This window comes from Myotis davidii, unplaced genomic scaffold (assembly GCF_000327345.1).
Source record: "Myotis davidii unplaced genomic scaffold, ASM32734v1 scaffold962, whole genome shotgun sequence".
Classification (NCBI taxonomy): domain Eukaryota; kingdom Metazoa; phylum Chordata; class Mammalia; order Chiroptera; family Vespertilionidae; genus Myotis; species Myotis davidii.
In genome coordinates this window covers 1,002,711-1,012,901 of record NW_006295559.1, presented here as the reverse complement: position 1 = coordinate 1,012,901, position 10,191 = coordinate 1,002,711, and the positions used below count along the sequence as shown (strand labels likewise).

The 10,191-nt window shown below is 38.7% G+C and overlaps 1 long non-coding RNA gene across 1 annotated transcript in view; it reads left to right on the top strand.

The window, feature by feature from the left end:
- The first annotated feature begins 548 nt into the window (after positions 1-548).
- Positions 549-10,191, top strand: part of LOC107184152 — a 10,139-nt gene continuing 496 nt past the window's right edge. Inside the window, exons 1-3 of the long non-coding RNA XR_001514971.1 lie at positions 549-880; positions 3,339-3,454; positions 8,107-8,112. This is a non-coding gene — a long non-coding RNA (uncharacterized LOC107184152). The remainder of the gene's footprint in view (positions 881-3,338; positions 3,455-8,106; positions 8,113-10,191) is intronic.

Genomic DNA, 10,191 nt, shown 5'->3' with positions numbered 1-10,191 from the left:
AGGGCTCCACCAAAATTCTTAAAAAATTTTTTTTATTGAATTTAGAAAGGAGAGGGAGAGGACGAGAGAAACATCAGTGGTAGAAACACCATTTGGCCCCTTTGTCCCTCCTCCACGCCCCCTACTTGGGATCAAACCTGCAACCCAAGCATGTGCTCCAACCAGGAATTGAAGTTGCAACCTCTTGGTGCATGGGGTCATGCACAACTAACTGAGACACAACAGCCAGGGCTCCAGCAAAATTCTTAAGGCAAGAAAGCTTATTTGATATGATTCACATTATGCCTACAGGGTGCAGCTAGTCCATTGATATCAGTGCTGAGGCAGAGATGCCAATATATCTCCACAGGAGGCCAACAGATGTAGACCCACTCTTTTAGAAAAAGTGCAGCTTCATTCTTCCCGCTATCTCCAGGAATTGCTGACCATCGTTAATGGGGTGTCATAAAAAATATGCCATACTATTGGTACATAAAAGAAAATTTAAATAAATTGAATGGAACAATTACCACTGTAATAGTTTTATTATTCTCTCTTTACAGACCTTGAATAAATGAAACTGCTTTCTTTGCTCTGTGGAGATAAGCGATTTCACTCCCCAGTCTGAACGGCATGGCAGTGATGAACAGCTGTGAATGAATCAAGTACAGGGTAAATATACAAGACAACAAATGATTTTTAAGCTCAATAGCCCATGAACAATAACTGTAATTAAACTCAATAAAGAACAAGAAAAGAGAAAAGATGCAGAGTGGAAAAAAACAAAACAAAAAAACTACCCCAAAGAAAAAGCCCCACCACAACAGCTAAACCTGGAAAGACTGAAAGAAACCAGCAGAGCACCGGAGAATTGCTGAGGCCACTCTGCTTTTCATTCACCGTAATTGATCACTTTGTATGTCAAATACCCTCCCACCCCCCAAGGGATCTAAAGGCTGAATTCATGGCCAATAGATCCTTGAATATATTTACTGGAATTTTGGAGTGATAACAAATGACTGGGAAGAACAAAGCATCCCTTGAAATTCTTTCATCTCCTTTTTTGGGTAGTCATTTCAGCAGGCAATTTTCTGCCTTTAATAGAAACACAGCATCGGAAAGTGTCTTCACTGGGATAGTTTGTCATTTTCCTTGTTCGCTCCTAGCTTCTTCTTATTTAACACGTTTGGCTCTGACATTATTTATCTAGTGTTTTTCTCCCTGGTCTCGTTTTTTTTTTTTTTTTTTTTTTTGTCTTCCTGTCATCTTTGTGGGATGTGCCTGACAGTTCACTGATGTTCTTATAGAACCTGACCATTGTATTTTCCAGATGCAACCTTTAGAGCATATTGAGAAAGCCTAAGAAGCATATACACATAGCTGTGTGGTTTGTTCCCTAGGGTGCATGGAAATGGAAGGTTAGCATGCCAATTTCAGTAGCCACTTCTGGTCTTATTAATATGAAAGAAAAAGGTTTCATGTTTCTGATTTCTGCCTCAGAAAGCATCTTCCCCAATGTACGTTTGATCAGCTTCAGGAAGCAGAAATTATCCAGCTGCAACTAACAGAGTATGTGAGAAAGATGTGAACAAAAATCAAATCAATGCAATGCAAAGGTTGATGACCCTATTTTGTTCATAAGTGATGGGAAATATTAACCTACTTCTCTCTTTTGTGAAGTAAATTGAATAAATTGAATAAAGTCATTTTAAATCAGCCAATGATAATCTCTTTCTCATGTGGCCATCACATTAGCCAAAATGAAAGCAAAAAGGATTCAATCCAAATTGAAAACAGTCTGAACCATCGAGTGTCCTATTGTCATTATATTTTCTGTTTTGCAAGAGGTTGGCACACAGCTCTGCAGTGTACTGAGTAACCTCCACAGATTCTGTTGTTGTTGTTTGGTAGGGTTTTATCATCATTTTTCAGACATGATACAACAAAAAGGGCCAAGGTTCCCAAGACCCATAATCCTAGATCCAAATTCCCACGGGATCCATATGACTGTAGTCAATTACTTACAATTTCTGAAATTGTAATACCTGTTCCAAAAATGAGGCTAATAGTAACCATTTAGGAGAATTGTGCAGTGGCTGCAGAGTCATCATGTAGAGGATGCAAGACCATATCTACTTTATATACTAGAGTTTTACATAGCATATTATACGTACAGCATAGCAAATTTCTTGGCACATAAACTCAATATGTGTTGTAAGCACCAGGCCTACTCTCCCTCCCTAGTTGTATCTTAACAATAATAGCTAATGTCAATCAAACACTTTTTATATGCTAAATAGTTTATTCTTGGTATGTCATTTATTTCTCAGCACATTTGGAATACTCATTTGTGATATTAAGCCACTGTGTTTTTCACTCACCACTTTGCATGTACACTGCTGGTAAGGTTCAGAGGGAGAAGAGCTCAAATTTGTCTGACTTTAGAACCCATGCTCTTTTTAAAAAATATGTTTTTATTGATTTTTTTTAGAGAGAAAGGAAGGGAGAGGGAGAGAAAGATAGGAACATCTATGAGAGAGTAATATTGATAGGCTGCTTCCTGCACACCCCCGACTGGGGATTGAGCCCCCAACCTGGGCATGTCCCTGACCAGGAATCAAACCGTCACCTCCTGGTTCATAGGTGGATGCTCAACCGCTGAGCCACACCAGCGGGGCTGAACCCACTTTCTCAACTGCACTTAAACTTCTCTGCTTTCATAACACACTGAGGAGGGAGAGGTGGTTTCCTCTCACCGACACCACTATTCCTGTGCTATATAGTTGCCTGATTCCTGGCCTCAGCAGGTGAGCTGCTGGCTCTCAGAACATCTACTGCCCTATATTAGCCATCTATTGCTGCCTAACAAATTAGCACAAAACTGAGTGGTTTAAAACAATACAAATTTATCATCTTGCAGTTTCTGTTGCTCAAGAGTCTTGGCATGACTGACCTCTATCCTCTGCTTCACGGTTACTCTTGAGTCTGTAATCAAGGTGGTGGCCCAGGGTCTGCTTTCTCACCTCGGAAAGGATCTGCGTCTGAGGCCACACATTGGTTGTTGGCAGCATTTAGATCTTTATTAGCTATTGGACTGATGACCTCAGATCCTCGCTGGCTTTTGCCCAGAGGCTACTGTTATAGGCTGAATTGTGCCCTTACTCCCAATTCATATATTGAAGCCCAAATCCCCAGTATGCACTTGGAGATGGGGCTTTTAAGAAAATAATTAAGGTTAAAGGAGGTAATTGTGGTGGATCTCCAATCTAATAAGACTGGTTTCCTTATAAGAAGAGAAAGAGACACCAAAGATCTCTCTCTCTCTTTTTCTTTCCTCCTCTCCCCCCACATGTGCACAGAGGAAGACCATGTGAGAACACAGTGAGATGGTGACCATCTGCAACACAAGGAGAGAGGTCTCGCCAGAAACCAACCCTGAAGGCACCTAGAACTTAGACCTCCAGTCTCCAGAACTGTAAGAAAATAATTTTCTGTTACTTAAGACACTCAATCTCTGGTATTCTGGTGTTGCAACCTAGGCAGATAGCTACAGCTACCTTTAGCTTCCTCATTACAGCTAAGTTAGCCTCTTCGGTAAAGTGTGCAAACTGAGAAAGCAACAGAGAGAGTCCGTTAGCAAGACAGAAATCACAGTGTTAGACACCTAATCACAGATGTGCCATTCCCTTAGGATTACTCCATTCTCTTGGTTAGATTCAAGTTACCCAAAAGGAGGAGATTCTACCAGGATATGCATACCAAGAAGTGGGTATCACAGGACCCACCTTAGAAGCTGTCTACCACACTCCCCCACTCATAGGTGACATGCATGACCTTTTGATTATTTCTGTCACTTTGGAGCTAATGGCAGCTCTTGAGCACTAATTTCCCTCTTTATCTGACCATGTCATTGCTCCCTGTTGGCTGACTCTTTTGGAATTTTCTTATAAAGTTATAGGGATACCTTTCTTTTCCTTGAGTCCAAATAAGTAGTGAAATAGAGGCCTGTCTACTCTGAGGATTCCCTTCCTCCCAACACATATACTTCATTTTTTTCTTTATAATTTTGGCCTGGACAGGCAAGGTTTGGGCAAGTTTCTCATTCCCTTAACTCTCTCTCCTCTTTCACTCTTCTCAATCTGTCAGAACTGGGCAGAACTTCCACTACGTTTTTTTTCTTCCTGATTGGGAAAGAATTCTATTTTGTAAAATTCTGTGATCAAATTGTAAGAATTACCTCTTCATATTTCAAATGAAAGAAAGATGATAAGAAAATGAACACAACCCCCTCTTTTAAAGATAATTCCAGTCTTCACCATTGATGTAGACTTTAAAATTCAACTGAGATAGGAGAAGCCAAATCTTAATTGTTTGCGGTCACATTGTAATTGCTGTCGGACGCATACCACTGGGTGAGGCGTAAATGAAAAGTCATAAATAAGAAAACACAAAGATAAAAAGGCACATTGATATTTAAAAAAAACAACACATTACTTGTTGCAGGGATTTTCTTATACAGGAAGGGAGAAAAGATCTATCACCTAAGGAACTTGTCTACTTCTCTGTTTACAAAGCTTCTCTATAACAATATTGGTGTGTGTGAAGGGCACAGCTTGGAGCAAAGCCAAACCACTCTGATTCTGACAATAGGTAGCAGTGCGCTTGTTCCCAGGCTACCATATTTGAAGTTGTGCTCTCATATCTGCATCCATTGCAGTTTCTTAGGAGAAGCAGTGTTGGGATTTTAGCAACACTGTTTCAAAAAGTGTCGGAGCACATGGGCCTCCAGGCCGTGTGGACATGAGCTGGAACCACCATGCCTGTTACCCGGAACAGTCATAATCAGCTTGGAAGCACACATGCCAGGGCATTGAACCAACTCAAGTGACGTGGCCTTTGCATCTGCTTCCTTGCAGATACAGACAGGGGCTGATTTTTCTGTCCAGAAACAGGATCAAAATGGAAATCATATCTTAGACAGATCTTTGAAAGATTTATATCAGAGATTTGATTTTTCATTACCTACTGAGTCTGTAACTTCATTACTCAACTCAAGGCATTCGGATTTTTGTTGAATCTTTGGGACACAATGGAAAAATGGTTCCTGGGGCCTGGATTATGAGCATGAGAGATCGGAAATTATAAATCTAGTTGCACTATGCCACATAAATTTCATATACGTTAGTATTATCTATTTGCATTCATTTCCTGGGAGTTGTGGAAATAGCATCCTTGTGCTATTTTAGACGTGCTAGTGGTGTCGTGCACTCATGCATTCTTTCAAACATTTAAGATTCAAGACACATTTACTGAGTGGTAACTACATTTCATGTCCTGTTGAAGGCAGTGAAAACTCAGGCAGATATATACTAAATGACAATACTGATGGAATGATAGTAGAAATTCTCTACTTCTTCATTCAAAATCTGATTTCCTACAATGCAATTTCATTATATAATGAGTTAGTTATTTATCAAGAAATGTGATGAAACTTCTAATAATGACATTTTTTTTCTATTTAATGATCTGATGTTGACTAGGTAGAGGCAGGTATTTCTGCAGAAAATCATCCTATGTTACAGTATTTTTTAATTGTAAAGGATTTTCAAGACCATTTACTTGAGCTCTTTAGAGAAAAGAACTCAGTAGATGCTATCAGATTCAGTGAGAAGAATTAAGCTCATTTTAATTAATCTAATTATTGATTAGGTCCAGAACTGATATTACTTGAACAATGTCAATCAAGCAATAAAACTATTCTTGATCTATTATTTTCTATCCAAAAACATACCTTTCAATGCTCACAGGAGGGATAAAAAGGAGAAAACTCAAGACAGTAAAACTGCCAAATAAAACTTTGTCTAATCTAACTCTATACAAAGGAAAGATGTTTGGTCGATATTCTTCAAAGATGTCCACCAACAATTTCTTTCCTTCTCACGTGCACATGTTGGTTGCCTTTCACATTAAAGGTAGAATATAATTGCACTTCTCACGGATGTAGTATGGGTTTAGTGACTTACTTGAACAACAGATGGTGGTGATTCAATGTTCTGGGATGTACCAGGTCAAATCATAATACCTTGAAACTTCTTCCCTGTGTCTCTGGAAGGCTTACTCATCGGTGCTCCCTCTCTGGGACTCAAGCACCATGCAGTCAGAAGGCTATACTGCATGTCGAAGACATGTGCCCATTTCTCTAATCAGAAACTCAATTACCCTTCCAGCCAACAGCTGCCATGGACTGTGAGTCAGTTGAACTTTCAGACTTCTCCAGCTTCAGCTGCTATTTGACAAAGCGTGTGAAAAATCCCAAGCAAGAACTGCAAAACTGAGCCAGGTCAATTCAGAGAACCATGGAAGATAAGTTGATGTTTTAAGCCACTAAGTTTTGAGGTTGTTATGCAGTTTCAACTGTGTTCATTCTGGGTCTAATCAATAACTTCAGAAAAAAACCTAACGCTTCTCAGTAAATCTCACAGAATCTATTGAACACTGCTCTCCAAAGAGCTAAATTAAATGATCTTTAAAGTGACTCCCAGCTCTAAGATTCTCTAAGAAAAGATGACTTTTCTGCAGAAATATCATATCAGAACAGATGGCTACTGGACTTCTTGACTAGATTTGTCACTGCAGAATCAATTGGTTAAAAATGCAATTAATTGCAATGGAAGTTGTTCTTTCATTACAAAAATGTTCCATTAAGATCCCAGAACTCTGTGTGGACTCAAAACCTCACAACCTATAGATCATTCACCTTCAAGCAAGAATATGAAACCATAGTTTTTAGTATAGTGAGAAGCAAATTTGGGAATTGAGAAAAATTACTGTATATGGTCAACACTTCCTGTTGTTTCCTTCCCACTATCAAACTCAGTACTCACCGAAAGTTAGGATATCAGTCCTTTACTTGGTAACTTTTGAGTTACTTTCTTTATTCAAGGCATGTTGGTTTTGTACTCTTAAAGAGGCAGCATGTATCGGGTACTTTCTACTAGGGTGGTGTTAACATTTCAATATTGCAACATTCCCAGTTGTATGATCTTAGGCAAATCATTTACATTTTTAATATCATGTTTTTCATCTAACGTAGAAATAGGAAATTCTGTCTTTAATGCATTTTGTTAATTCTGATTTTGAGTTTGTTATAAATAGAGACAATTATCAGATCATCATATAGAAAGGGAGCAGTACAGTAAGACTATGATGTGAATGGGACTGAGAATCCAGCTGGAAATAGCAATACTTTCTTGTCTGGCTCAAACACTTCATCTCATGATATCATTGTTTATCATTGCTTTTTTTTTTTTTTTTTTTTTACTAAATTTTCTTTCTACCTATTGATTATTCTCTACATAGTGTTCTGACTAAACTTCAGAGGGAGCTAGCATTATTGGCTAAATTAATGATATTTTGCACTCTGATCCTTGTGATTTATCCCCACTTCTGAGTTCATCTTACATGATCCCTAGTTCAGAGGAATTGTTAAATAAACACTGTTGAATAAATGAATGAATAAAGGAATGAGATGCTGGAAGCCTCAGAAACTGTGTCCAAATCACTTGACATTTGTTACTCTTAACAAATTAAATGAGGTAATTTATGAAAGTGTTCCAGTTCTAGTTCTGGCATATAGTTGAGCTCAAAAGATATTTGTTTTCCTACTTACTCTTTAGTTATTTTTAAAATTAATGTTGTTTTCCTATTTAAGAAATCATAGTAATAAAGAAAAAAAGATGTTTGGGGAAAGGGAGACTTCCTGATGCTTCTGAAATCTATCATGTAGTCGGCCACCTACTTTCGAGAACAAGAAAAAAAGAAAACTTATCCTTACAAGGCAACACTGTTTAGTTTTGTGGATAAACGGGCTCTGGGAATGCTGAATTCTATGATTCTACACCCCTTTTGACATTCATAGACATTCTTAAGAATATTGATCATTATTCATACTCTATAATATTTTTTCCTGGGAAAATGAAAGCAATAGCAGCATGGCATTCTCAAATGTTTAGAATAAAATCCTTGAAAACTGCATATTCTTGGGGTTGTGAATTCTCTCGAAATCTCTGTCAGTAGCTTCTTTGGAGGATTTGGCAAGGCCACGCTGGTATAATGGATGGTCATAAGATCTTGGTTCTTAAGGACAGAGAATACATGCTCTTTGTTTTTTCTTTTTTTGGGGGCTGTAGTATGTCTCCAAAGACAGCACGTTGGCCTTTAGAGAAATTGTGTTCTCCCATACCAGAGTTCCTTCATTCTCAAGAAAACTGGATTCTATTTTGCTGTGGGAATCTTTGCCAGGAAAGGATTTACATTTGGACTGCCATTACATTTGGGTGTTCTTATTTGATTCCCTACAGTCCTTGCAGAGTTTTGGAACTGACCTACTGTAGATTGCAAAAAGTGCAAATTTAATTGAGTGATTCTATGTAATTGTAGTTTTGCCTGTCTCAGCATCATTGAAGACACAGATACAAAGAATTCACTGGGATTGGTCAGCTTTAAACCCTACTCTAGCCCATTCTGTGTCTGTGGCATCACGTGGCAATATTTTTAGTTATGGTGAAGAAGATGGTGATGGGAGTCATGTGAACAGGAACTGGGATGTAAGAGTCACACTTTGGGGATGTCCCAGGTCTGCTTTCTGCTAGAATCTTGTTTACTGGAGGGAATTATGGGAAGGTCATGTTGTGGGATGTAAGCAGCACAGTTATGAAAAAAAAAAACAACCCACCAAAAACCTAAAACAGAAGAGTCCTACAAAACATACCCACAGAAAGAAAGCTAAAAGGGCAACTTATATCAAGCATGATGGAAGATGAAGAACTTGGCAAAACTTCCAAAGCTAAGTATTGAACACAGAGTACAAAAAATAAAGGGATACCAAAATTTATTAGTAGCTGATCAAACTAGTGTATATATATCCTTGAAATAAATTTTAAATCCAATAATAAACAGTTGAAAAATTGGAGGGGAGAGGTGGGACTTTTGTCTCTTTTTCTATACTTGGTTTCTAATCCTGGGAGTTTTGATTAATCAATATTTAGCCTAGCTGATAGCAGTTTATAGACAGAAATGAGATGGTTGCACGTGTCCTTGATGTTTTAGCAGACCTGCTCATGATATGGCACTAAGAACACCCAATATTTTCTTTTAAGACTTTCTATTACCATAGTACTGCAGAATTCAGTGAGGAACTTGAGGCAATCATTTCATAAGCTTATATTATCTAGGATTCTGTCATGTAGGAAGAGAGCCTTTGGAGAAATGGGCCTCACAGTGTTTATTTTGCTTCACAGAAAAACTCTAAAAATGTTAGAATTATGTTGTTTCTTTTCAGCCCATGATCTCTTGAGCCAGCTTGTTTTCATAAACAGCTACAGAAAAGTAAAGATGAGACCAGGTGCACAATGAATATTAGATAAAGAATTTTAGGGCCCCCAAGTAAAACAAATATTATTAATGTAGAACAGGATTGCTGTTCAGCGAAGATTACTGAAGCAGAAAATAAGCAAGGGCTCAGCACATTTTTTCAGAGTGGTCGCTATGATTATTATATTCTTATGACCACAAAGAAAGAGAAAAAGTTGATTTCCATTTTTGTGGAATTGGCCCAGACCAGACGTAGAAAATAGAAAGAAGTACTTATAAAGGTCACCTGGCCACAGTGGCTCAGTGGAGGAGCATCGACCTATGAACCAGGAGGTCATGGTTCAATTCCCGGTCGGGGCACATGCGGCTCAATCTCTAGTAGGGGGTGTGCAGGAGGCCCCCAATCAATGATTCTCTCATTGATGTTTCTACCTCTCCTTCTCCCTTCCTCTCTGAAATCAATCAAAATATTAAAAAATGAGTAAATGTAACCCTTTGTCTTTCCCTTATTGGGCTGAGCCAGCAAGGTGGGAGGAAGATACATAATTTCAGAACATTCTTTCTCCTGGAAGTAGAGTTGGGGCGGGGTGATTGGTGGTGGTGGTAGTTCCAGACCAGTTTGTGGGCAATACTAACTATAGGCATGGAAGATAACCCCAGAAAATTCTGCTTTTTAAAAATCACACGGCCATGTTGGGCTCCTGGGAAGTGACTCTGAGATGGATTTATATATATGCCTGAGGTTTATTGGGAGTACTCTCAGAAACACCTGTGAGAGCGTACAGGCTGCAGAGGAAGAAGTTGAACTGCGATGCATTAGCAACAGGGGCCACAGAATCC